The sequence below is a fragment of the Rhea americana genome, unplaced genomic scaffold (genome assembly GCF_003343005.1).
Source record: "Rhea americana isolate MKP2758 unplaced genomic scaffold, rheAme1 scaffold_29, whole genome shotgun sequence".
Taxonomy (NCBI): Eukaryota; Metazoa; Chordata; class Aves; order Rheiformes; family Rheidae; genus Rhea; species Rhea americana.
In genome coordinates this window covers 1,842,303-1,868,591 of record NW_028186412.1, presented here as the reverse complement: position 1 = coordinate 1,868,591, position 26,289 = coordinate 1,842,303, and the positions used below count along the sequence as shown (strand labels likewise).

General features: G+C 34.9%; 1 long non-coding RNA gene across 1 annotated transcript in view; it reads right to left on the bottom strand.

Annotated features, from left to right (window-relative positions):
- LOC146593531 (uncharacterized) overlaps positions 1-26,289 on the bottom strand; it is a 343,928-nt gene that overhangs the window by 40,496 nt on the left and 277,143 nt on the right. Inside the window, exon 3 of the long non-coding RNA XR_014896353.1 lies at positions 2,660-2,789. This is a non-coding gene — a long non-coding RNA (uncharacterized LOC146593531). The remainder of the gene's footprint in view (positions 1-2,659; positions 2,790-26,289) is intronic.

The window sequence follows — 26,289 nt, the reverse complement described above, 5'->3', positions numbered from 1 at the left end:
CATAAATGTAAACTTTCTCAGAATATAAGTGTATCTGTGAAATGTAGCCCAAGACTTCCTTTCACTTATGCTAGAATAGCTAAACTTGAGTAAGAGAAATAATTCAGTCCTCAGTTTGGCATTCAAAAAGTGCATTTTTCTCCACCCACAAATCATTTTTCGTATCGCTCAAGCACACTTGCATACATTAATGCATAAGCAATACCCAAAATACTTGTGCCAGCTTTAAGATAAAAATAATAGAAAAATAGGTTTGACACAAACCAGACAGGTCATCCATTTTCTTCTTGTATGATTTCCCTCACCACTGCAAAATCAATAAAACARCGTAGTACTCCCTTCCAAACATTGGCTGCTGATAAGAATGATCCCATGATCTTATGATTTAATAGATAAGTACTGAATTTTAACATAGCCCAAAACAACAGGAATTGAATGAACTTTATCTTACTGAAGCAGCATCAATATCTATTGCCCTGTCTTTAAGAACAGTACATTCAAGCATCTAACTTACCAGGCTACATCGAATTGCATCRGCTGTAGAAACTATTTGCAGTAGTAAACATGTTCTAGTAAGCGCTGCAATATAAAAATAGCTATAAGTGCAGACTGATGTGATCAAATACGAAAGGCAAGTTGACAGAAAATTAGTAGTTATGTTSACAATCTAATTAAAATAACTTTGGACCCAGTTTTGTTATCTTTGATTGATTTCAGCTCTTATAGTATTAAATTGGCTAATGAGTGATCATTATTAATGAAATCATTGTAAAAATTATCTATGTATGTGAGAAAATGTATATGTTATCACATTACATGCAACAGCACRTGAAGACGGTACTGCATTAAAAACTGTTTCCAATAAGACTCTAATTCTACTCCAGTAATATGGAATAATCCTTTAAGTATCCTAAAGTCACATACCAAAACAGCAGCAGGTCGGAGATCTAATTGACTAATCATGAAATAGAAAAGGAATKCTTTAGAAACTGTCAAGTCTAAGTAAAACATTAATGCAAAAGAGGAGTAGTAACCTAATTTAAGCATTGTGCTAAATGACTAGCAAGAGTTTTCAGAGTAATAGTATTATTTAAATAAAATACTCCTGTAAATACTGATTTCCAGTTTAGATTCCAAAGTAGCTTCTTATTTCAGTGCTGTGTTAATGTTGGTCACTGCTAATGCTCAAGCCTTTGCAAGATGCTAGTTTAGTAGATATACGCCCAAAATGACTGAGATACAACAGTTCAAACTCATTCCTGTATGCAGAATTCTAGTAAATGAAATTTCCAGTATATAAAATGCATCACATAACTTACAATACATTATAGTGTGGTGCAGGGATAGATAGTCCTGTCTGGAGCAAACCATACTACTTACATGCATTCATTTTAACCTAGTTGACTTCTAAAATGGTAAAAAAATTCCAGCTGTGAAACTAATTGCAGGCTTAGGCACATTAATGTCATTGTATAAGACCTGCTGCCAACTGCTGACTTTTTAATCATAAGGATTGTGATACTGAAGATATAATTCTTCAATTCTATTTTGAATTTACAAAATGTTCCTGAATTTTTTGTTGGAGTTCTTGGAAATTTTAAYAATAAAAAATTTTCAACTTAATAAAATTAAAATTGCATTAATAGATGGCAGTTGTATGACAGTACTCCTAGAATCACCAAAATATGAATGCTACCAAGACTGATAATGTGCCTAACAATACCAGACAAAAAGAAAAACATTCCCTGTCCCAAAGTGCCTATGATCATGAAAAATGAACTGTAAAAGCACAAGATTATCAAGCTACATGARAAAAAACAGACTAGTCTTGGCCATGTTGTATATGCATCAAACATATATACACCAATATCCATACCCAGACTCTTTTACATTCCTATTTTCAATATCACAGTACTATAACAAATTTCCATATTTTATTTAATTTACTGTTACAAAAATTGATCTCATAGTGTCACAAAATCACTAAGTTTTGGAAGAATTTGAGGAGAGGATGGCTTAGTAAACTGTTGATAGACAGTGTAAGGGACAACATCAAGAAAACAGGTCAGCAAAGAGATTAATTAGAGACAATATGTTATCAAATTACAAGGATTTTCATATGAGAAGCCTAAATTATTATTGATTAACTCATTTTATTACTTGAAAAGATAATGCCAACTAAGCTAATGTCACAGGAAAAAAAGRCTGCAGAAGAACTGCACTTAGTGTACAGAAGAAAATCAGACTAAGCAATAAAATATACGTGCTTTAAGAAAGACAGCAACTTGATAGTTTCCAAAACTAGGATAAGRTAAGAATTTTGCAGAATCCAAATCATCAAGCAATTCTGCAGCTGATAGTCTTTAAGAAAACACTTTGCTAATCAATCTTTTTCCAAATAATTGGAAAGGGGAACCCTTTYTAATAAAAAAGTTAGCATTGTATTTTAAAATGGAATGTGTAGCTACTCCACTTTTCCTTTGTTTCTAATGTTATTCCATTTTACTTTCAAATTAAAAGCARATGTAAACACACTTGTAAATCTTTATAAATTCTTACAATTTCAGGATTTAGACAAATAGTTTTAATAATATTTTTGTTTATAGTTAAAAAGTCTGGAAACAATAAGCAGAGTTTTCTTGTTTTTGTTTGGTTTTACCTGAAAGACACCCAGTGATTGACAGAAACAGAAACAGTTTCCATGACAACCACATCATTGGTCTCAAAGGTCTTCAGTCCCTCTTTGTGCAATTGTTAGCAACGTTGACGTTTCTTCATTAAAGCTTAGCCTGGTGAGACAAAGAAAAATCTCTGTTAGGAAAATTAAAAATATCTTGCAATAATATGATAGACAATCCAAAAGACAAAGCTGGTCCAAATGCAATTAAAAGTCTAGTTCCAAAGAGCTTTTTATGCAAAAGGGCAGGTATTCTGACAGATTCTCAGAGGAATTTTGTTCCAGTAGTTACTTATGTTAATAACTGAAATGTGTGTGGCAGCACTCTGGATATTATGTACAGATACCACTCCAAAGCTGTATGGATATTGCAGTTTTGAATCTCATACATTTGCAAAAAAGCTCGACTTAAAAGATAGTGCACATATCTTTCACAGCAGGCATATTTAAAGTGTACAGCTTGGCACCTTTTTTTTTTTGTTTCTTAAGTGCAATATGTCTATATATGTTATAAACTGTTAAAAAAAAAGAAAAAAAAAGCAAATACAAACCAATCTAGAAAGAACAACCTGCTCTAGCAAAATTCAAATACTTTCACTACTGGCAAATGGAGTTGAAATAGACTCCAATTTCTTCCAGTTAACTTCTTGTGTAAAGCATCTACTAATAAATTTGAAAAAATACTGTTTACTTAATACAGATTAGTCTTCCTTTTCTCTACAGCTCTTCAGATCTTTGCTTCCTATCTCATGGCTAGTACACTACATATTATCATAATATATCTTTGAGCTCTATGTTTTTARCTATTGCACTGGTAATATCAATAACATTAACACACTATAGATTTGTTTCTAGCAACCCAGTCCAAAATATAACCCGTTTCATCTGGATCTATATRGATGTGAGTGTGGTCTTTGACTGGAGGAACACGAAGTTACAAAATGTTCCTTTTCTATACCTAACATGTCATATCCACGTAGGAAGCCTCTGAGGTCCTCTTTGCTGTGACCAGGGACCTTTAACTCTTCCAGGTTGTGACCCACGACCACAACAACGGTTCCTGAGGGCCCAACAAGCTCCTGAAGCACTAGGGGAACTTCGCTCCCCTATTAACTTCCTTTTGGGGACAGCGTGGCTGCTCTAGATTATAATCAAACTGCTTAGCTACACCCCACAGCTGCTGCTTTGGGTGACCTACGCTGTAGGTGAGCGTAGTCACAGTAAGCGTMCAGAGGCAAAGCTCAACACAGCTGGAGAAAAAATAATTGCATAATGTAAGAGCAGGTTCCCATTTTATTATTCCATTTTGACTCCTAYGTGAGCATCTCAAATCGTAACCTACTCTGACAGTCCTTCTGCTGCATGTGAGGACAAACACGTGTGCATGCACACAGACAGACACACGCACAGTGGGAGCGCAAGATAACAGCATCTATGCAGGTGCTAGCACAGAGATTCCTGCAACAAGCTAAAGGTGTAGCCCATCGGTTTCATTTATACAGCACAGCAGGTACAGCTTTCAACACAGATAAAAATTCCCAATTAGGACTGTACTTCYAGGTAACTTAGACCAGGCAAACTTAATATAGCTTGTACGTTTTAATATGAGCTTCTCTGAAATAGGGTATAACAATCTGGTAGTGAAGTGACTTTACACATACTGCCTGTAGCTCATCCAAACCTCCACAGGAAACCTTCTCAGTTAATTATTAATGTCAGCTGCCTTTGTTTTTCACTTCAGTGATAATCTGCTTTTCAGTCAATGTATTCCTTTGGTTGGTGAGTTATCTCTTTCAGCATTCTTTRCTGGTCAGGCCTTTGGGAAATAAGTATTTTCATTAATATTTAATTTTTTTCCCTGATGGCCATATCTGTTAAAGAGGGTAGAGCATGGCTCTACCCCACCCTGAATTTTCTACATTTTCTTCTCCTTTGTCTTTTCCTCATTTCTCTTTAGCTGTTTTTGTAAYGGTGTAGCACAGAAATTATATGTTAACCAGATGATTCCTCTGTTGCATAAACAAGGACAATAGATCAAAATTTCCAGYATTAAAGTGTGAGATTGTTACTATTACTAAGGTACTACTAAGCCTATTGAATTGCATTAAAAATTATTAATAATAATAAAGATTGTAATTGGTGTCAGTCACAAAATAAACAATATTCTTGGCTTTTTTTCTAGGGAGTATATTAAAATAAACATTTTCATTTGAAACAAGTGCAGATAAGATATATAACAGTAGATACATGAAACTGCATGGTCTGCATTATGCAGACAATCATAATAAATAATCTAATAACATACTTTAGAGCAGGAAAAGGATGAGGAATAGCTGGAGCTGAGCAATGGGTAAATTGTAATAAAAAATAAACTCGAACAACTTTGTCACCTACTTGAAGTATTATGATTTTTAACCCTCTGGAGAACAGGAAATATTTATAATGAAAGTTTCATTAAAGAAAATGGAGCTGTGACAATCTGCACCACATAAGGAGCTGAGAAAAGTAGTTAAAATAAGTCTAAGTGACAACTTCTAATTATGACCTACCTAATCTGACCCTATCAGTGTAAAGCAAAACTCAGTCCTGCTTCACACTCATATTAAAATGTAAAAGCAGAGTACAATGACAGGGAGATGTTCTGAATCAAGCCATGAATGTTCRACATTGACCTTCCTATCAGGATATTTTGTAAATATGTTAGTTTATCTCAGTCAGACAATTGTTTGMAAAATATGCCATTTCACACCGTTTCAAAATCTACCTAGATCTTGAATATTGTAGTAACAAAAGGATCTTGCGTCTTTACTTACGTTTCCTTTGGCAGCTCTCCGTATACTACCCAAGCGTTTCCAGGAATTTTACACATATAACCTACCTCCCTGGCTGCCCTTTTCAAACATTTTTGTATATTTTTTGTTTATTCGGTGAAGGAGAGCTGTCAAACATTTTGCTGGCCAGACGGGCAAATGGAGTACATGGCAATACGAGGGTGATACCGCGCAGCTAGGAACTGGGGAGTACRGTGCCTTCCTCGTGCAATCTGACAGACTTAGGTATCGCACGTGGGACTACCACACTGCACACCGTGTGTGCATATTGATGCAGGAAAAAGTGCTTTCTATGAAATAGTGTACAAAAGAGGACGAAAAATCTGTGTATAAGAAATAATCTAATCTTCCGTGACCTAGAATCAGTGAAGGGRTGTACTCCTTGGGTCTTTACTATCAGTGACTGTCATTTGATACTTTAAATGACTAATCTCACTTTTAGAGTTTCTGAATAACATAATAGGATAAATTAAGTATACCTATATGTTTAGAACAGAAAGCTGAAGTTTCACTATATCTATTAAGAAAAAGAAACTCTTCTAAAAATGAGAAAGAAAAAAGGACATAAGTAGTGCAAGTGCTTTTTAAACTTTTTTTTTTTTTAATAATGTCTTAAGTTGTGGAAGAAAGTGATCATTCATTAAAACTGAAAGTGGTATAAAGGCACATTTACAAGCAGTGTTTAGCTGGTTTTGATCTGAGCAATTTTGTTATTTTGAGGGGATTTTTTTGCTGGATTTATTTATTTATTTATTWWTTATCTCCAGCTTAATATTTGGGCTCTTTTAAGCAAGCATTTATATTTTAACCCTAAGAATATAAAGTAGAATCTGGAATCACTTACTATTTGAAAAGAATACAGTTGAAGAATAGACACATCAATTAGGTGCTCGTTAAAAGAATTTTTGAAATCATTTCAGCTAAACACCAACTTTTTTTTCCCAGATATAAACTTGGATCTTGGAAAAATCCAACTGGTCTGTTTGGAACAGCTGATTGGCTTCATTAGTAGTGCAGTACAAGGAAAGAAAATGATGTTATCTGGACCATACTATGTTGTATACATTTCTTTTGCACAATAGCACAATTTGAACAAACTTTACAGTCCTTCTGGTAGTTTTTAAAAGTAAAGATAAATTCTTTTTTTTTCCTGTTGCGTTCTTATTCTGATCTAYTCCCAAAATATGTAGATTTTTGAACACTTTTTTTGGATACGGAAGATGTAAATTAGGCTGTTGGCAATTTATATAAGCCAAAGTTCTAAAATAAATTAGATGCATATAATATGCAGCCAATAATTTACCCAACAAATTTAACTTCCTTTTCTGCACAAAGAATTAGCAGAAGCAGTTTTGATTTCCACATAGTACTATCTGTATTTTTTTTTATTTTCCCCAGAATTTCTGCCAAATTGCTTTGCAGTTTGTTTTAATTCTCTGTACTGGTGGTAGACGCTTTATTAAAACATTCACTATTCCGTATGTTTTAATGAATTGCTTTGGCTGGTAGTGACAGACTRGATGCTGTCTCATGGTTCTGACTCTGAAAAGAGCATATGAATACTTGGAGCATGTGTACTAAAACAGTGTTGTCAACACTAATGTTCAAGAAGCTTGAACTTGACTCAGTAAAATCACAATCTTTTTAATAAAAATAATACCCACTATAATTAATATTTGATTTTTTTTTTTAGAATTTAGGATACACTTATATGCAACTATGAAGGTTTGTTTTCTTAAATTAAAACTGTTAAGAAGAGAAGCTTTTCTCATAGATACTCTAATACTGATATCAAAGTGCTTTTTTCCATTGCTACAACCTCCTTTCCTTTTTCCATCATATGCACATTTATGAGTTTATCTGTACCAGCATGTAAGAGGTGATTACTTAAATCTATATCATCTCTCAAACCAGAGGCAAGTCTTTGGCTCTACAGTGGTGACACTGCTCAGAGGAATGGATGTGACTTGTCCCAAGACAAAAATGTAACTTTTCTTTTTCCTGTGTTGATATATATTATAAGAAATCTCAGATCCCTGCTACTTCAAATACAAATATTTTTCCCTTTGCTTAAGAAAAAGGAACATGTTCTCTGAYAATGAAGAAATAACTAGTGATAAACAATCCTGATGTTCTGCAGGGACTTGGAAGAGCAGAAACTGAAGAGAGTCTGAAATTAAGTTATTGTTACSCACATATCTGAATTTGAAAGGAATACTGGAGAACAGTGTAACCTACAAAGAATAGATACAGTACTGATGRTTTTGGTAGTATTTTTAAGAAAAAAACTTTTCTCTGCATTTAGTAAGCGAAGTATGTGGGCCTAATGTGCAACTCAACTACTAATAATACTCCAAAGTGTCAAAGGTGTGAAATCAATAAGTGTAATGAGCTAAATATCCCTGRCTAAAGTTTCTATAACAGGCTCGTTATACGCTTGGGGAAAGGCTGAGGTCATATTTGAAGCTGTGTTGTTTAAAGTCCTGAAATAAGGCCTTCCAGTCAGCACAGGAGCCTCTGTCCCTGCACAGGCTCTGCGTCTTCAGTCAGGACTTGGAAGATGTGAACCAAATTGCCACAGTCAGCAGCTCAGGATGTTCAGGACCTTCCCGCTTCCCTTGCGGCCACGCGCGTCAGGACTGGTAACATTCAGTCCATGGAGCGTCTGGGGCTTTAGGAAAGCAAGGACTTAGACGTTACAAAGTTCATCATCAACAGAGGAGATATTTTGGCAAGGAATTTTGAAAAAGAGCTTGCCTGTTGAGTGTTCCTTGATATATTTACATGTAAAATTAACTGTTAGACCTTGATTATCACAGATACTGGATATGCTCAACATAACCTCTGTTGGGTTCATCTGCCTGCTTACTTTCAATAAAGAATTAATTTGCTCAGTCCAAAGTCTATTTTATAATACTATTTACAAAATGGTTTAAATTTAACAAAATTATATTAAGTTAATATTTGGTAAAAGTCATACTAAAGACATTTTTACAGTGAAACGTCAGCGGAATTTGTTACAAGACATGTGAAAGTGAAATGATATTGAGTCAATGTAAAAAAGCAYGATGTCTTGTAGGACTGATTATTGCTACAAGGAAATATCATTTATTTTCAAGATTTAATAATAGTTCAACATATTGTAAAGAAAATTTAATAAAGCATGAGTTTTAGCATCTGTATTTCTCAATTATTTTATGAACACTTAATTTACTGTTAACAGTATTAAAAGCTTACTTTGCACTAGAACATTTTCTTGTCAGGTTCTTCCTGGCAAGTAGTCAGGACTTCCAACATCCAAATTAATACATATATATACACACTATATAAATATATATACACTATATATTATATATATTTATATATGTGTGTGTTTGTGTGAGTACGTGTGTATGTGTGTGTGTGTGTGTGTATATATGTATGTATGTGTATATATATATATATATATATAAATTCATATTGTTAATATAGCTTTCAAGGACACCATTCAAATTCAAAGAAGTAGAGAATGCCATGGCACACAGGAAGCAAATTGGCTATTTCTGAAATGCAGATCAATCACAGTTTCTACACCACTCAGTGAACATTTAGACTGCTACCTCATTTCACATATATATTTAAAAAAGAGGGTTTGAATGTGAAATAAATAATATCTCCCTATCCAACACAGGTATTTCAAGCAGGTGATGAAAGCAAGGAAATGATAGCATTTCTATTAAATGACTGGATTTTCACAGTTTTATTTATTTATTTATTTTTTAAACAAAATCAGCTACTAATGAGGTGGAGATTAGAAAAGATCATTTAACCAAGAAGATCAATTTAATATTGAATCAGTTCTGGGATCATCTGCTAGCTGTGAGAGGGGGCTGGATTGTATTTTAGGATTCTCACTGCAAATGAGATTGATAAAATGTCATCATCGTGCACAGTGAAGGTGGCAAAAGTAGTTCTCAGCTGTGCAGTGCTATCAATAATGAGGTGCTGCTATTTGGGTGCATTCACCTAAGCACAGCATGAAAAATTAGGGCAAATCGAGTGGCTCTGGGTATACCTGTAGGTACGAGGTGCTTCGAATAGGTGCATCTCTCAGTCACTGTATTGCTCCCAGGCTCTGTGGCAGCTGCAGCATGCAGTGCTCCACTATGGGGCATGTTCCCCGCTGAATAAAAAGCCTATTGAGGGAGGCTTTATGAGAAGGAAAGTGGTTGGTTTGGGTTTTTTCCACTCATCTGTCAAGCTGACTGGCATTTTCCAACTCTCAGCTCCTATTTCAACATTATGAACAAGGAGCTGCTGAGGATGAAGCACGTTAAAGAGCCCCACTGCTCCTGTTTAGGTTTGTGAGTGAGCACTGCAACATAAATCCACCTCATGTGGGTGATTTTCAAGTTTCTTAAAATGTAAASTGAAATGAACATAGATTAGACCACAGCTACCTGTTATGCTCTCTGGTTATTTGTATGAACTTTCTAATAACTGTTATTTCTTAAAGTCTCACAAGCATTTATGACACTCTCTTCAACTTTTTTTTTTCCAATTGTGTCAGTATTAATCACATTCAATCAGTTGGTGCTAAAGAGCAAAAAGAAAAAAATACAAATAATTTCACCCTTCAGAAATTAGTTATCTAAGTTCTCTTGTTAATCAATGAGGAGAAATAGGCAGCCTTAAGGATGACTCACTCAAACCATTTTGGACAGCTATTTTGGACTGAGATGAACAACTTTATTCGTTGTGCTAACTGTGATAGAAACCTGATTGCAGCAGAAGGCTAGGCAGCTAGTTTAAAGTMCAAAATTAACTTTCAGATGGCTAAAGCTGAATGAGATCAGCCCACTTTTCAGTCATTTGTTCTAGCTCAATATGCAGTCTCCACAAGAGCTGAAAAACTGATCTGATGTCTACTGGCTCATAGGCCAGAGCTCTTGCARTAAAATTGCTCTTTCTCTATGTGAAATATTCTTCATAATTCTGCTATAGTCATTCAGGTAATATATTCAAGCAATTTTATTTTGGCCCATAGAAACCCTCAGAGAACAGGTATTTGCAGCTATAGAATTTGGGGACCTACCCTCAACCTGCATTATTGGGCTTGATTTCTTTACAACAAAAAAAAAGAGGAAAAAAWTATATTCTTATGCTTCTCTTCTCAGACCCATGTATTTATTTTTATATTCTCTCAGGAGATCATAAGATGTGCCAGAGTAATCACACCTGGAAACTGTCTTTTCTCTGCCAAGCAGGGAGATTAAGAACGGTGATAGGACCAGCATAATACTACGGCTGYTTTGTGTCTCAGCTGTACCCTGTAGATCCACCTCTAATGCACAGAAGAGTAGCTGATCCTGGCCTTCCTTTTGCAGCAGCCAGCTAGTGAAAAGAGAGAAGATGGCTGCAAATAAGGAAACGTTCTTGACTGCCACTTGCAGCTGGTATTATTATCAACTAGTATAAAATAAGTATAGTATAGGCCTTCCACTTAATACAAGTGCCAGACTAATGATACTATGCATAAAACAGCATCACCACTCAGCTCTCTGYGAGGATATAAAAAACTGCAGATTGTGCATATGTCATGCAATGMAGTAGTGGCCACCATCTCTCAGTGGACTTGTAAATTCAGTTTATTTATACACTCCCTTCCAGACAAATCAACTGTGGCATAACAGGGTGTATTATGCACCAGTATATTCAATACTGCACATGAAAAGGATCAATAAATTTTCTTAAGATGTGGCAGACCTATTCACTTCACAAAGCAGCCAAGAAGGTACAGTGCTGGTTACCAAAGGTGGGCAAAGGACAAAGTAAGATCCTTCAATACGCTGGTTRACTTCTGCATTTGGGCCTTACGTGRTGCTGCCAGTCTGTCAGAAGGACCTCAGTAAAGAGCAGATATAGGCTGCCTGTMGGGAGTGGGAGAGGCTGGTCCACGCATGCGGAGGCTGGGAGGCACAGAGAGCAGTTGTACACAAACAGGTTATATGCGAACAGTCAGAGAGTATATGTTACAGGTCTTTTTCTGTGCCAATCCAGAAATTATAAAGATTACAGTGTTATGCAGAAAACTTATTTTGACTTCTTAGCCTCGAGCTCCAGGTCAATACACGTGTTAGTCACTGTGGCAAATTTCATGTTTGTTCTGTCCTCAGGTTTAGGTAACTAGACCAGTTTTGACATATGACAGTACAAATTAGTCAAAGATTTTTTGAGGTTAATACAATRTATGATCAAATAAATACAAAATTTTAGCTAAAAACTCTTCTAAATAAAACCCTACATACTTTTAAAATACATTTTTTGCAATCTTTTTTTTCTTTTGCAAATTCTCTTTTAGAAAGAGAATAAAGTATGGGTTCTCCAGCTTAAGGTGAACTATATGTACAGACCCCTTGATAAGATTACATATCCATTTTACAAGGATTTTGCATAAGCACAAAGGTATTCCTTCATATATTTTCAGAAAAGAAAATTCTGTATAAAAATGAAACAGGTCGAAATGGTTGCATCTCCAATTCAAGGTGGGATAAAAGTTTCCGAAGCTTAAGAGACACAAGTCACTTTTTAGATAGTTTTGCAACCAGTTCAAAAATATACTGTATGTATTTTTGAAATATACAGTTTAGGTCAATGTCAAGCTATCCAGATGAATTTTTAAAAAGGTATAAAATGTGATCTGTTTTATTTAGATGGTTGAACTAGACTATCTCATCATTATTAATACTTCTTTCCAGCATTGAAAATATCTATTTAGATATCAGTGTGACCTGATTTCAGGATAGGAAAGAATTTATTTACTCTACAGTAAAAAATAAATTATCTTTGAAACTTTACTATTATAACTATAGATAAATATATGGAATTTGAAAGTTCACCTCTAAGGATAAAGTTATCTTGCAGAAGATTCTTAAACCAGTCAATTGTTGTTCTAAAACAGTTATGGTGGTTTAAATGTTAGTAATTTTGTTCCTATCTATTTTGCACTTGAAACATTGCAATAGCTTTTTAAACTGTCATACTGAAGATTATTAATGATGAAACAAATTCACTAGTGTTACAGTTGTATCTGTTTTCTCTTTTTTTTTTATGAGCATATTTAATTGCACATGTTTCTTAACTTTCTAATTACAACCAGCACTAAAAGTGTCTAGATGTTTAAAGATGCATTTTTATATTTAAACATACCTCATTGTTATTACTTATACAGCAGATAGCTTACTAAGATATAATGATAGGATATTAAAGTGGATTAGAAATCTCATTATTAAAACATGAGCTTGTCTGAMTAGAAAGGCAAAAAAATAAAGCACTGTAAATGGAATAAGCACCTCTTCATTTTCTTTCACAAATATCATTCTATTATGAGCTAAATGTCAGAGACATAAAGACATAACCAGTGCCATGATCCCATCAGGGAGGTTTGTATCTGTAATCATACTGTATTTAACATTATTTTCCTAAAGATTTTAAACAAAGCCAGTGAACTTTACTCAGGGCTCAAATTTCAACCAAATTTGTTTTAGGCCAGCTGGGGGTGGACTGTTTATTTGTGAAGAGCGAGACATGACTGCAGTCAAACAACATCCCTTCCTGTACTTTAACACAGAATTAGGGCAGACACCAATTATGAAATTGTGCTGCCAGGTTACCCCTCTAAGGGCAGTCACACACTTCATGTTTCCTGTGGCAAATCGAATTTGACATTTAATTTGAAACCCAAGACAGCATAATGTAAAACCTTCTGCAATATTAGCGATAAAGCAGGAGGGCAGACATCCTGGCTGCCTCTTTTTAATAGTTCTCTCCATGTTACCACTACCTTCGTTATCTTCCATTGGGATTTTATGCTGATCATTAAAGGAAAATTACAGTAAATGTTTGGAATCGCAGTAGTTCAGGATGATAGCATTTCAGATTTTTTTATATAAACAAAAATATTGYCTATTGTGAGGTTCACCTATACACATTATCTGGAGACCCTGGTATTTTTTCAGTTTCAATCAATTCTCAGATAGCATAACTCTTACAAGCAGAATAAAGCTGAAAGTCCTCATTATGAAGGGCTATTGAAACAAGAAGCAAAAAATATAAGTGGTGCTGACACCTGCTCGTTTTTTTTCACTTTTTTATAAGAGTTCAATTTTACATTGCACAAAAAATGTGCCGTGGTTTCTGCAAATCTTTTATTGGTTGGAGATTATTTTCTGACACTGATTTTTGTCTTGGCAACCTTTATTTTAAGCACTTCTGAGGAAATTATCAGAGTGTAAGCTTTTTCAAGAAGCATCTAGAATTCCTCCGTGCTTTAGAGAATGCACAGGTTTACTGTCGGAAATTAAGAATACTGCAAACTGAAAGTGCAGAGACAGTTTTGATACACATGCAAGTTGGCCTTTAGCCAGAATACTGGGTAAACCATCACCTTGGAGGTTACCATTATGTGGAAGAAAATATCAAGACAATTTGTTTTCTCTGCAAACTGTCATAATGCAACAGTCATRAATGAATCCGTGACATGTATCCTAACACCAGCTCAGGACTAAGCCTGGAGGCTCCTGCCTTAGGGAGTACTGCATTAAATAACATCAGGCTTCTACGCTACTGGGTTGTCAGTACCCAAATATAATCAAGAACAGTTATAAAGATATTTCTGTTGAATCATCTGACACATAATACATTCATAGCTAATTCAGCATAAAGTTAGTTTTGCACAAACTGGCACTATCTGAGCTAGAGGAAAGTAGGCAGAAATTAAGTTATTCTTTTCTTTTTTTCTTCTTCTTCTTCTTCTTTTTTTTTTTCTTTTTTTTTTTTTTTTTCCAAACACATTTGAGCCAGCAGGCTGAGTTCTACTGGTTAAGCACTCTGTGTCCTGTGGCTACAGTGCTTTTAATTTTATTTTCATATTGTCAGCATCCCAAACTGAATTTACTCTTGTGCAGATCTGCAGCCTTACYAACCTCTATATGGTGTCCACATTTCCCTAATTACACCAGGAAGTTGTCACAACTGAGTCAGAAGAAGAAGTAGGAGAATATCTTGTTTCCCTCCATACTTACTATTTTTTAATTTCCTAAACCTAAATATGTTATTATTATTTTTTTATTTTTGGGGGGGGGAGGAGGGTATCCTCTTTAACTAAGAGTCATGAACACTCTTATTGATTTCAGGAGAGCAACATAATTTATTGGGTTGATAGCACTCATTTCTGTTCATCTTGCCAATAATTTCATGTTTATGCCCCTACTTAAGATGACTTTCTGAGTTTCTACAATAAATGTGGAATTATGTCTCTTTTTACTYAGAGATAATCCACTCTCTTCCAAGAAACAAAAGCCCGAAAAGCACAGCCCTGAGTACCAGATCCAAGGGAAATAAGGTGAAGCTGAGGTAGGGAAATGCCTGTGATTCTCTTCTGCCCTGATAATTAGTTGGAATTGYAATTGTTTTACAATTCAGTTTCCAACCTCTGCTGCCAGATCAGAAGAGCAGTATGGTTAATAGGCAGAGTGACACTTGTATCTGAATATGAATGCTGTCTCAGGATGCCTTGTCACCTTTCTACCCTTCACTATAGGGTTCATGCAAAGCAGCAGAGAAATGATGCCAAGAGGGCTACCAGGTTATGCAAAATAAGCTCTCAAAAATAATTAAATAGTAGTTTTTATTAAATTTAATGTTATGGTTTCTACTTTTCTCATTAGGKATGTTCCCTTAGATTCTTGGTATATTAATTTCTCCATAAAAATTAGCATCATCTATCCACACGTTATTACTGTGATATGTCCCAACATAAAAATATCTGAAAAATTGGAAAGAAAAAATAATCCCTGGCACATTTGTCTCTTTTGTTTCTTTTTCCATGATTATTTGGATTATTTAMAACTTTTTATTGAAAATAGAAGAGTGAGGATATCATTAAACAGGGTTATGTAGATTACTGTTGAAAATAGACAGATAAGTATTGCTTGTGCCTTGGTCATTTTTTTCTAAGTGTGAGCAGCATACAACACACAATTTTTTTTTGATTTGTGCTTATGGGACTGCTTGGCCCCACAGGGTRAACTACTAAAGGGCCAAAGCTTTATTAAAAGAATTAATCTGATTTTAAATTAAACTGAGTTTATAAATTGAATAAAACTGAAACTAGGGCAAAAGGATGTCAGCATTATTTGAACCTTTCATAGTTTTAGTATACAGTTAAGCAAAGTCCTGTGATAGTTTGGCCTATTTCTAGTAAATTCAAAGAGAAAATTTAGAGCTGTGAGTCCTTCATTTCAACAGTGAAAGTGTATAAAACAATAATCCTAGCTGAGGAGAACCTTAAGCTAAAAACATATGAGAGAGTTCAAATCAAATGGGTGGGAAACATTTTACTTATATCACAATTTAAAATTTTCAGTGAAGAAAACCTTSTGTTTCAGCAAGAAAAAAACAAAATAAAATAACACACATTATTTCCTTAACTTGAAAATTCTGCCACAGGTCTCATCCACCTGCATTTACACCTTTCTAATATTTCAGAAAACTTAGCTAATGGACATAAAATGAAAAGAATCTCAGGTGTTTGCATCACATTTGGAGCAGAAAGTGGAGATATCATCTGTTTTGAGCTTTTTATGCGKAGATTAAAGGGTGGAGAATGTTTCCAGACTCAATGACAACTCATATCCTTCAGAAAAGATATATTGTCCTGAAATGTGAGGAGTTAAATAATGATATATACTTAAGTATATATCATTCCTCTCGATATTCTTTGCTTTCAGGTGAGAGGGGGTTTGGGTAACCTTTTATGTAGTAAACACAGTCAGCGATTAATGAGAAATGTGGAGCCTAGTGGCTCCAAGTGACTCAGATCTCCTGGAAGCAGGAGTTGGTCATCTTACACATGCAATTCTGTAATTTCAACACAGTTCAGTACAACTATTTKACTGTTCTGGGGACAAATGGGAGGGATCTTGCCCTCCTCCTGATGGTGTGATGACTTGCTAAGCATAGCAAAGGTGCCATCATTTTAAGAAGTGTTATCCAATACTTCCAGCGTTACAGAAGAGACAGGAGAAAAGGAAGACGATACATCTGTACAGCCTGAATTCAGTGAAGGGGAGACAATATACAATAAAAGTACTCTGGAGAGCAGAGAACATATAGCTACATTAATTTTGCTTATTTATAAAGCTCAGGTTGGTAAATTAAAAAAGAAAACAGAAAGAAAGAAAAATAGGTGAGCAATTCTCCATTTTTYTCAACTATTCCTTTAGAACATAAATTCTATGTTGCCGTTGATGTCCAAGGTGAATGATTAAAGAAAGATCATGGCATTCTGCCCCTAGATAACTTTTATTCTCATAGCACAAGCAGATTAAATATTACAGGGTAGCTAGAAATCCAAAAATAAATCTGCTGTGTCTCCCATTCCTATACACCCTGATATCACGTGTCTTACCCTCAGCTGTCCTTGTTYGTTGACCATCACAGGCCTTGCCTATTTGCATATAATATACTGTGAAGTTAATGCAGTACAAGCCAGCACACTGTTTAGTATTTTGTTTCTTTTTTCCTTCTACAAAGAAAATATAAAATTAAGAAAAGTCCTTTTCTCCTTTGTAAAWGTTAAATTTTTATTGTTCTTTTTATCACCTTCAAAAGTCTTTAGAAAGAAATAAACTCAAAAGACAGAAAAAAAAAGAAAAAATAAAAATACTCAGATGGTCATATCTCCTTCCTATGGATAATATTGTCATAGTCTCTTTTTTTTCAGAAAATCAAGGAATTAGGACAGGAAAATCTCACCAATGCACCATGTCCTGTCACTGCTTTAGCCAATTTCACTTAGCTATTGCCAGCTAAAGAGAATAACTCCAATTTAGCATTGGCGATGACAGCTGCCAAGCTGACAAAATCARTTTAGGTTCTGAACAATATTTATAACAACTATAATGCCATTTTAAAATCTTTGTCAGTCAAACAAAAAGAGAGATCAGAGTTGTTTGTACAATTATGAACTRTAGTTCCATTGACGATGCAACAGGAAATGTAAATAAATGTATTATTTCAGATATACAAGGCAGAGTCAAAATAATCACAAAAGACTGATGTGCTGTTTTTAACCTTGGCTTACACATTAGTTTGAAAACACGTGAGAACAATTTAATAACAGCCACAAGTCATCAGAAGTTTTTAGCACCAGGTCCTGCCTCCTACAAGTATTGCAATGTTCATTGCGTTCCTCTATGTGGCCCTTCTCCTTATGAGCAGAAAACACCCGTTCAAACCTCTCCCATCATTTATGCCTTCAGCTTTGCTCATGCAACATCCATCAGGCCCCAGYCCTATCTAATCTGTATTTCTTTGCTCTTCACGACGAGTGTTATGAGCAATAAGCCCTATTGGTTTTCTGGCTGCTGAGGCCGGGTCTTCTAACTCTTAACCAGAAGCAAGTCCARTCTGGGCACCTTCTCTTATCCACTCCCTATAATAAGTTCCTTCTTAATTCTGAGGAAAATTCATGTCTAGTATCAATCACAACAGCAGATTCTGCTACTTTAAATATCATAAGTCATGTGCCACAACATGAGCAACTAAGGAGAAATAAATACATAAAAATGAAAACATAATGTTTACCTATCTTCTGTGCAATAAACAAGAATCTGATCTATTCTTATTAGTACCTTAATATTTTTCTTTTTCTAGTCRAGAGCAGTCATCTTTTGTTAGAGAAAGATTTTGTAATCCATGTCACCTTAAATCTTGGATTTTTTTCCCTAGGCTGATCCTTCAGCAACAAAAATATTAGAACTACAGAGGAATAAAAATGACATGAAATCAGAAAATTGAAGAAAATTTGGAAAAAAGCTTTATTAAAAATATAAAGACCTTCAAATGTTCTTTTTCCTTGCAGTTTTGTGTGGGGTTTAGTCACTAAAAAATGGAATAAAACCTGTTGCAAATACAGCTACTGGAAGGAAAGAAGAACAAATATGTTGTATCTTGAGTTTGTATTGGTAGGCAAAAAARGCTACCAGGAGGAGTGTTATTCTATCCACCACTGTTAAATCATAGAAAATAAGAGTTTTCACGACTGTAGTGCACAYACAGTGCTACCTATAGATAGATGCATCTCCTGTATACCGTACATTGCAGGGCATCTAATGCCCGTAACAGCAGCAGGAGGAGTTATCCAGGTACCCTGGAAAACCCTCAGATGTTGCTCCATTAACTAACTTTAGCAGAACTGCAAATTCTTCTGTCCTTAGTCCATCAGTCCCAGAAGAAGGCAGAATAGTAAATTTTGGGAAAGCTTGTATGTGTGGGGTGATACCTCATACGGACCCCATATTATATTTTATACTTTGAGGCAGAAAGGATTTTATTTACTGCACTGTTGCATCAATGTTGTGGGTTTTACAATGGCAGTGTGAGAGTGAACCCTGAGCTACCACCAAGGTGCAGGGGAACCACCAAGAATTGTCAGCATTAACTGGGACAATCGGCAAGGCAGAGGAGCACTCAGCAACACCTCGCAGGGTTATACCCTAACTGAACGTCTCTGATAGCGCTTCACYGATTAAACACATGCTTCTCTCTTTGAAGAATCAAAAATAGCTCTGTGGATTTTCTTCCAGCTACACATACATTTCTTGGATAACCAGCTTGAGAAACTGCAGTCCAATGGCAATTTACAGGGAAGTTATAAACTACAGAAAATCACGGCATGGAATGAAAAACATTGTTCAGTAGCCTTGAAGAGGGAGGAGCAGCAAAAAATAGAGTGGATTGTGTCAATATTTTTGTGAGGTAGATTCAGAGTCTAGGTGTGTTATCTGATCCTTGATTGATGTATTTGCCTGTAGGAATTAAATTTTGCTCTGAAACTGGYTTATCAGGTGAGCATAATTTGCAAATGGCAAAATACCCATTGMGACTTGAAAAATTAGCTAGCTGTTACCAGAACTAGCCATTTACTATTATCAGAGATTGGTACTGCTATTACACCAGCAGATATTTATTGGAAAGCTGTGTTGATCGGAGAACTTTCAAAATGAAAAAGAAAATTCCTCATTATAGCAGGTATGACTGACAACTTATTTTTTGTTGCTTTTACCCAAACTTCAATCAATAAATAAATCCTAATCTCCTTATATTGCCTTATTGAAGATATATGCAAAAGGTTTATCATATAGAAAAGAATACGACAGTTATATTACCTACAAGTTGTGCTACCATTAACTGATATTTGATCTATGAATGAAAAATAGGAGATGAGAATTCAGACAACATATCAATCTGAGAAAAACAAGCAGTTATATTCAGTGTTTTTTTCTGGAGGAAAATATTGGAATTTAATTGACTTATCATGCTTATTGTTAAAAGAATAGACACCTTTGCAACATTAGAGAAATTAAGTAAATCTTCAAGAAGCAGGAACAGATAGAATAAATTTTAATGTACTAATGTTTTTATTTAGAGAGATGCAAGAAAGCTGGAACAGATTTCTTCCCCCCCATAAAAGTCCATCTGTGTTCTATGGGAGATAGCTTTTCCACTTTCATAATATATTTGAGTMCTTTATCTTAAACAAGCCAAGTTACGAGCTTGAAAGCGTCATTCAGAAGGAATGGTAACAACAACAAAAAGTATAGAAGGTTCATAGTAGCAGCACATTTTCGTGAATTTTTTTGATCAGTCAGGGAAGATTTCATCACTTAATGTGCATTAATAGTTTATATGAGTTTGAATGGTAAAATTCATATGCATGAACTATCTGACTGGATAAAAAATGTATTCAAATAGAGAAAATCCCCCTTTTTTAGTAAAACGTATCAAAAGGTTTAAAAATTACCTTTAAAGAAATAAAAGCACATGGTCAATCTCTAGGATAAATTAAAGCTTGGGCCAATACTCTGTCCACAGGAGAATACAAACACCCAGTAAAGTAAAAGTACAACATAAAATATTCTCTAACTGATTTTTGTCTAAAGAATGGATCACACTTTCACAAAAAAACAGGACAAACTATTTAAGGCTTATGAAATAAAGCTAAACCACTGAGTTGCCAGATTTAACAAAGAATGTGTGTCTTCTTAATTTTAAAAAAACATTGGTAAAGTATTTGAATATTAAAAAAATAAAAGATAATTAAATTTAAAAAATAGAATATGTGAATTCTAGAATATCTCAACCAAAATTCTACACTTTCTAGGGTGTCTTTGTAGTACTTTCATTAGTAAGAGACAGATGAGTTAATTTGAACAAGGAATAATAACTGCAAATATGAATTTTCTAGTGATGTTCCTCTTCTTCCAGTGAGGARTCAGACAATATACCAAGGACATTGCTATTAGAAACTAGCAAAAATGGTTATTGTAAAATTGCAGGGTCTTTATTCATCTTCTTTCAATTCATGTATTACTACAATTTACATTGAAGCAGCTACATGCCTAACATTGAGAATCACCAGTTGTGTTGTCTGTACTGCTAGGCTGTCAGCTGCCAAGATGGAAAATGATTTTTGTCTAAAAAGTATCCTCATCTTTTTTTTCTTTTTTTTTCTTTTCTTTTTTTTATCCTATCTCTAAATACAGGAAAACAAAACCATATTCGAATAATATGTTTTCTTGAAAGTCAGGATGAGATAGTAGGAGCAGCAGAACAGATTATGAACTGGAGTTTTGACAGACATGAGGATGTGCATCTGATAATAACCAAAATTCCTCTTTAGTTAGTTCATTCTTTGTTGTCAGCAACACATATTAATTTCTCCAATACATGTGACCTATACAAGTTTTGTTAGGGCCATGGGTTTTTTTTGTTAATATCAACTGAGACGTAGAAATCTCCAAAGATATTTTGTTGATACTGAGAGTTAAATTCTAAGGAGAGGAAATTTTTGTTTAATATTATTAATGCAAATAGTTCTTGCCAACAATTGTCAGCACCAAATGTTAAGAATATGGACGGCCAAGGTAGAGCTTGACTGTGCAGAACTTTCTTTTTGATGGATTGTCAGCTAGAAAGATCATTTGGAGTTGAACAAAAAAACTAAAGTTAGCCTCTTGRTTTACTTGCAAACTAAGAATTAAAAAAGAATTTAGATTCCAGTGAAATATTTTAATTCTGCATTCTAAATCGTATTTTGTTTCTATTTTGCATGGTTACTGATATGATATTTATTTTTTGAAATAAAGCTAATTATATGAAAATTTTTCATTAAAGTTCCTTCTTGCTGTCATTATATTGTACAAAAAGTCATACTGTTCCTGAGGAAAGAGTTAAATTAACATTTGAGCTAGACTGATATCAAACACATTTCTAGCAATAAAATGGATTGTCTAAATCGCAAGTTTTAACATTCAAGATTATCTCAAAAATAAATAAAATCCYGGAAAAATGAAATTTAAATACTATAGCCATGCAAGCAACTGGAGTAACAAGGAGCTTTATGGCATCTTTGACAAGGACTTTATGCCGGAGTAATGAGTAGGATGGTAGGATGTCTAGTGAAAAGACCACTGTCTACAATGTCTACAGAAGTTCTTTATTATATGCCTGCAAACTAGCAATTTTTCCGGTATTTAAAGATAAATAACATGCATTAAATGCAACGATGCCCATGATTAGGGCTTGCATATGTATTTAACAAATGAAGAATGTGCTTAATTTTTTTTTAATACACCATAAAAGATGATACTTAGAGAGAGAATAGAGGAAACAATATATGTAAGGGTTACAGGATACAATGTGCGCTATAGGATGAGCCCTAATTTGTGACCTTGCAGTCAAACTGCCACAAGGGGGGATTCCGYTGTATACTACTTATCGCCTGGATAGAGAGCTCCATTTGATATTGTATTATACTACCCTGAATAAGGGAAATGCTGAGTCAAYCTTTGTGTCTAGACAAGTCCGAGTGAATACAGTCTTTGAAAGAAGTGGAATTAGGAAGATCTTGGATCAGTTGGGGGCAGCTGGGTGAGGAGTAGCTATGTCCCTAAATTCAGATGCTGGACCCTTAAAATAACAGTCCCTGGTGCTGTTGCTTATCCTTCTACAAAACAGTCTCTAGCTTTACGTGAAGTTGTGAATAGGCAGGTTTTATATAAATGACTTCCAGAACTTCTTAATATCAAAAAGATGTCAGCTATAGACTTTGGAATAYGTAAGTTCTCAGGTGTTACCATATAGTATGTTTTTTTTGTTTGTTTGTTAGTTTGTTTCCTCCCAAGATAGATACAAATGTGTTTGGGGAAGGTCTGTGTCACWGGCTGATATTTTATATGTAGTCTGCTCCATACAAACCTTAAAAATCTTCTGAAACATTTTGTATGCCATCAGGAAAGTCTGATACAGATTTATCATTTTCACACTCTCCTTTCCCCCTTGTTTTTTCTCCAAAGGACTATGCATCAAGTTTACAAGTGGAAGAATACATTCTGAGAGACAGCAGTATTTCATTTATATTTTTACAGAAGACATTTACAGAGTTGTTGTGATAGCAGGGAGGAGGAAAAAAGGCAGCTCTACAAAGGAAAACAGAATTCCACTCTACAAATGTAAATACAATGAAATACCAGCAYTTGAATCCTTACAAGCTATGGGCAGGAAAAAAAAGTATATTTTTGATTTTCAATATATTGATTTTTTTTTCCTTTGGAAATTCTCCTATCGGTCAGCTGTACACAATGTTCCTTTGGGCTGTGATTCCAATTAAACTGTAACGTGGTTTGGCTCTTAGAGGCATAAATGGGGACAAGTACTGAAAGATATCATTGAAAATTTGATATTGCTTTTAGAGTACTGAATTTAGATTGAAGAGATAGCTTAATTACTAGTTATTCATATGACCAGCTGGACAGGGTGCAAATAAAAGAAAGTCAGTTTTGTTATTTATTTCRTCCTTTCATTGGTCTCTGAGTTCCGTGATGACCTACCAAATTCTCGGTTTAATGTGTGGCTAGAAACATTGGCTAAAATCTTAGCTAGTTCTTCYTTAATTATTCATCTCTTTTCTAGAACTATAAATGATTGATCTTGAAAACASGATACGCCAAGTCATACTGTATTTAGTTATCAGGTCCTCTATAGTTTTTCATTGGAAGAATGAAAAGATACATTCACTTTAAAAGAGAGTAAAATAATTGGCCATTTTTAGAACCATATCTGGTACTTTAAGGGRTTGAAAAACATGAGTTAAAAAATTTCCAGGTCTATGTATTTTACACTCCAAACTTCACAAAGAATAGGAGATTCTAAATGGTGAAGAATTCACAAAGAAGCTGTTGTTCTTGACATTACTATATGTGCAGAAAGTTTAGACAATCTAATAATAATAATAATAATAAAAGAATAGAAAATACCTAGAWTTCATAGAGTCTGATTTTCAGGTCTCTTGTCTAATGTAACTTTAAAAGCTTAAAGAAATGGGACTTCGGAATTAAAAACTCTTTCAGTGAAGAAGTTACTGGTGGTTTATAAAAGAGATAGGGAAAAAAGCCACAACGAGTTAAAGAAAAACTGATTATATTCAAATAAGTAATTACATTTGTCTTGATATTTTAAACCTGAAAATATTTCTCTCGCAGGTGGTTGTATATCATCCTAACAATGCTGTGTTTGCACCGTGATCCAGATAGAGATCAGCAAATTCCAACATTGGAAGTAGCATAGTGTTACACCAGGAATTTCACCGCGAGTTTTGGTCCTGGGTAGGTGGCTGAAGCAGCCATCCAGCCCGAACCGGACAGTGCTGGAGATGCACTTTCTGCTGCACTGGTATTCTAGGGCTTGCATGAGAACGTCTAGATAAGCTGTAAACATGCCTTTAGGTAGCTACGATCGTTACTCACAGTTCAAACAATTATCTCTTTTGAACTTTTCAGTCAGACTAGTCGTTTTTCCTGTAATATTTTTTTCTACCTTTCAATTTTTTTGCATATTTCTGATAAGTGCACAGATGTTTCTGCAAAGTTCGGAACACTCCCCTCCTGGCGAGGGTGCAAGACCTTCATGGGTACAGTTGATCCATTTCTAAAATGAGGCCCAGCATTGTACCGGCTTCCTCAAACTGTATCAGATTGTATTCTTTACATGTAATTTACTGTCCAATATCAGTACCTCTGATGGAATTGCTTAGATCAGATAGAAGCCAAAAATATACATAACAGACTTCCTGCAGTTTGCAGTTTCCTCTACAATTTACAGGGTATCTGTTCTTAGCTGCCCTTCTGYGGTAGCTCAGAAAAGGCTGGAGGTGAGCCAAAGTGAGAAAAACTGAGGTGAAACCCATTTCAGGTTATGCAGAGACATGTCCCCTTCCAAAGGACTGTTATTGGATAAAACTGAAAGCTGTTACAGCAAAAAGGCATGGAAATAGCTAACTAGAGGAAATTCTAGTGAACAGGAAACAGTGGGGAGATCCTCATATTTCTCTTTTCAGACACCTACAAGATATAAGCCAAATAGCAACACATAAAACTATGTTCATTGTTTTTCCCTGAAGCCTTTCCAGACTTGAGTCATGCACCATCAGCTCCGTTCTTTATTATTCACCCACCAAACTGCAGTGGGAAGCAAACAGAGTCCACTAGAACTTCTTTCAGTTTTCCTAGTAGTAATGTTGTAACTTTGCTTTAAAAAATAAGCTGTACTTGGACTTGTCTCAGCAAAGGACTTTGGAGGCGCCACGAGGAATTCTCTCACTCTCATCACTGAGACATGGAAAGCCATTTGGAAAGTTTCTTAAGTGACTCACATGGCTTATTKCCTACAGCATCTGCAAATGCGTTGATAAGACCAGCGCCTAAATTAAACYGGCCCTGCTGCATCCGAGAGGTTTTTCTGAGTTGCACATGAGTGGGTAACAATCAGCCTTACAATGCGGGAACWCAAATGAGATTGCCTTTCGCTAGATGGAGGGGATGGAGACAATATTCCTTCTAACTGGCRTTGATCCAAATATTTTTAGTCACTTACAGAGAATAGCTTTTTGCTTGTGATAGATACAAAGCACAAAACCTATTTTGCAGTTYGTGATTCTGGCAGGGGGTTAAGGAGGAGTACTGGGGTAAAAGTTTGTCAACAGCAGTTAAACAAATGTTTGCTTTAATTTGTGTTTCTGGAGGCTGTGGATCCCTTTTGAAGCAYAGAGACAAGGAAAAGGCCCAATTTCTATTGATACCTAGTCCTCAAATCTTGTACTTTATCTTATACATGGAAAAAGTCTTAGTTAATAATTATTTTTATGGAAACATTTTCAGTTACCARTTGTCTATACTGCTTGATTTCTGCATGCATCTTGGACTGGAATTTTCTCAATGCCCYTAAGGAATCAGACAGCATCAACATGCCACAGGGACAAGCAGCCAACATATAGGATTGCTCTGCCAATTATGCAGTTTGGTCACTGCCTGTTAGATGTAAAATTGCAGACAGAAACATTAGATTATCCTTTTCAAAAATTACTGTAAGGTCATAACTATAACAGTTGCCAGATGAGTTAAATTACAGACTTTCACATCAGAAACCTATGAAAAGTTTGAATCTCTATTATATAGTTTTGAGTACCTGGATTTTGTATCACTTACAGAGCTCCAAATTCTTGAATTCTAYATGAACAATTAATTGCATAAATCATTAAAAAGATCTTTTATTTTTTCAAATACTTATTTTAGTCATCATGGAACAAGATCAATACTGTTTTGACAGCTCACTACAATTTCAGCATACCSATAAACCTCACTCTTGAGGACTAAACTACCAGTCTCTTCTGAAATCTAGTGT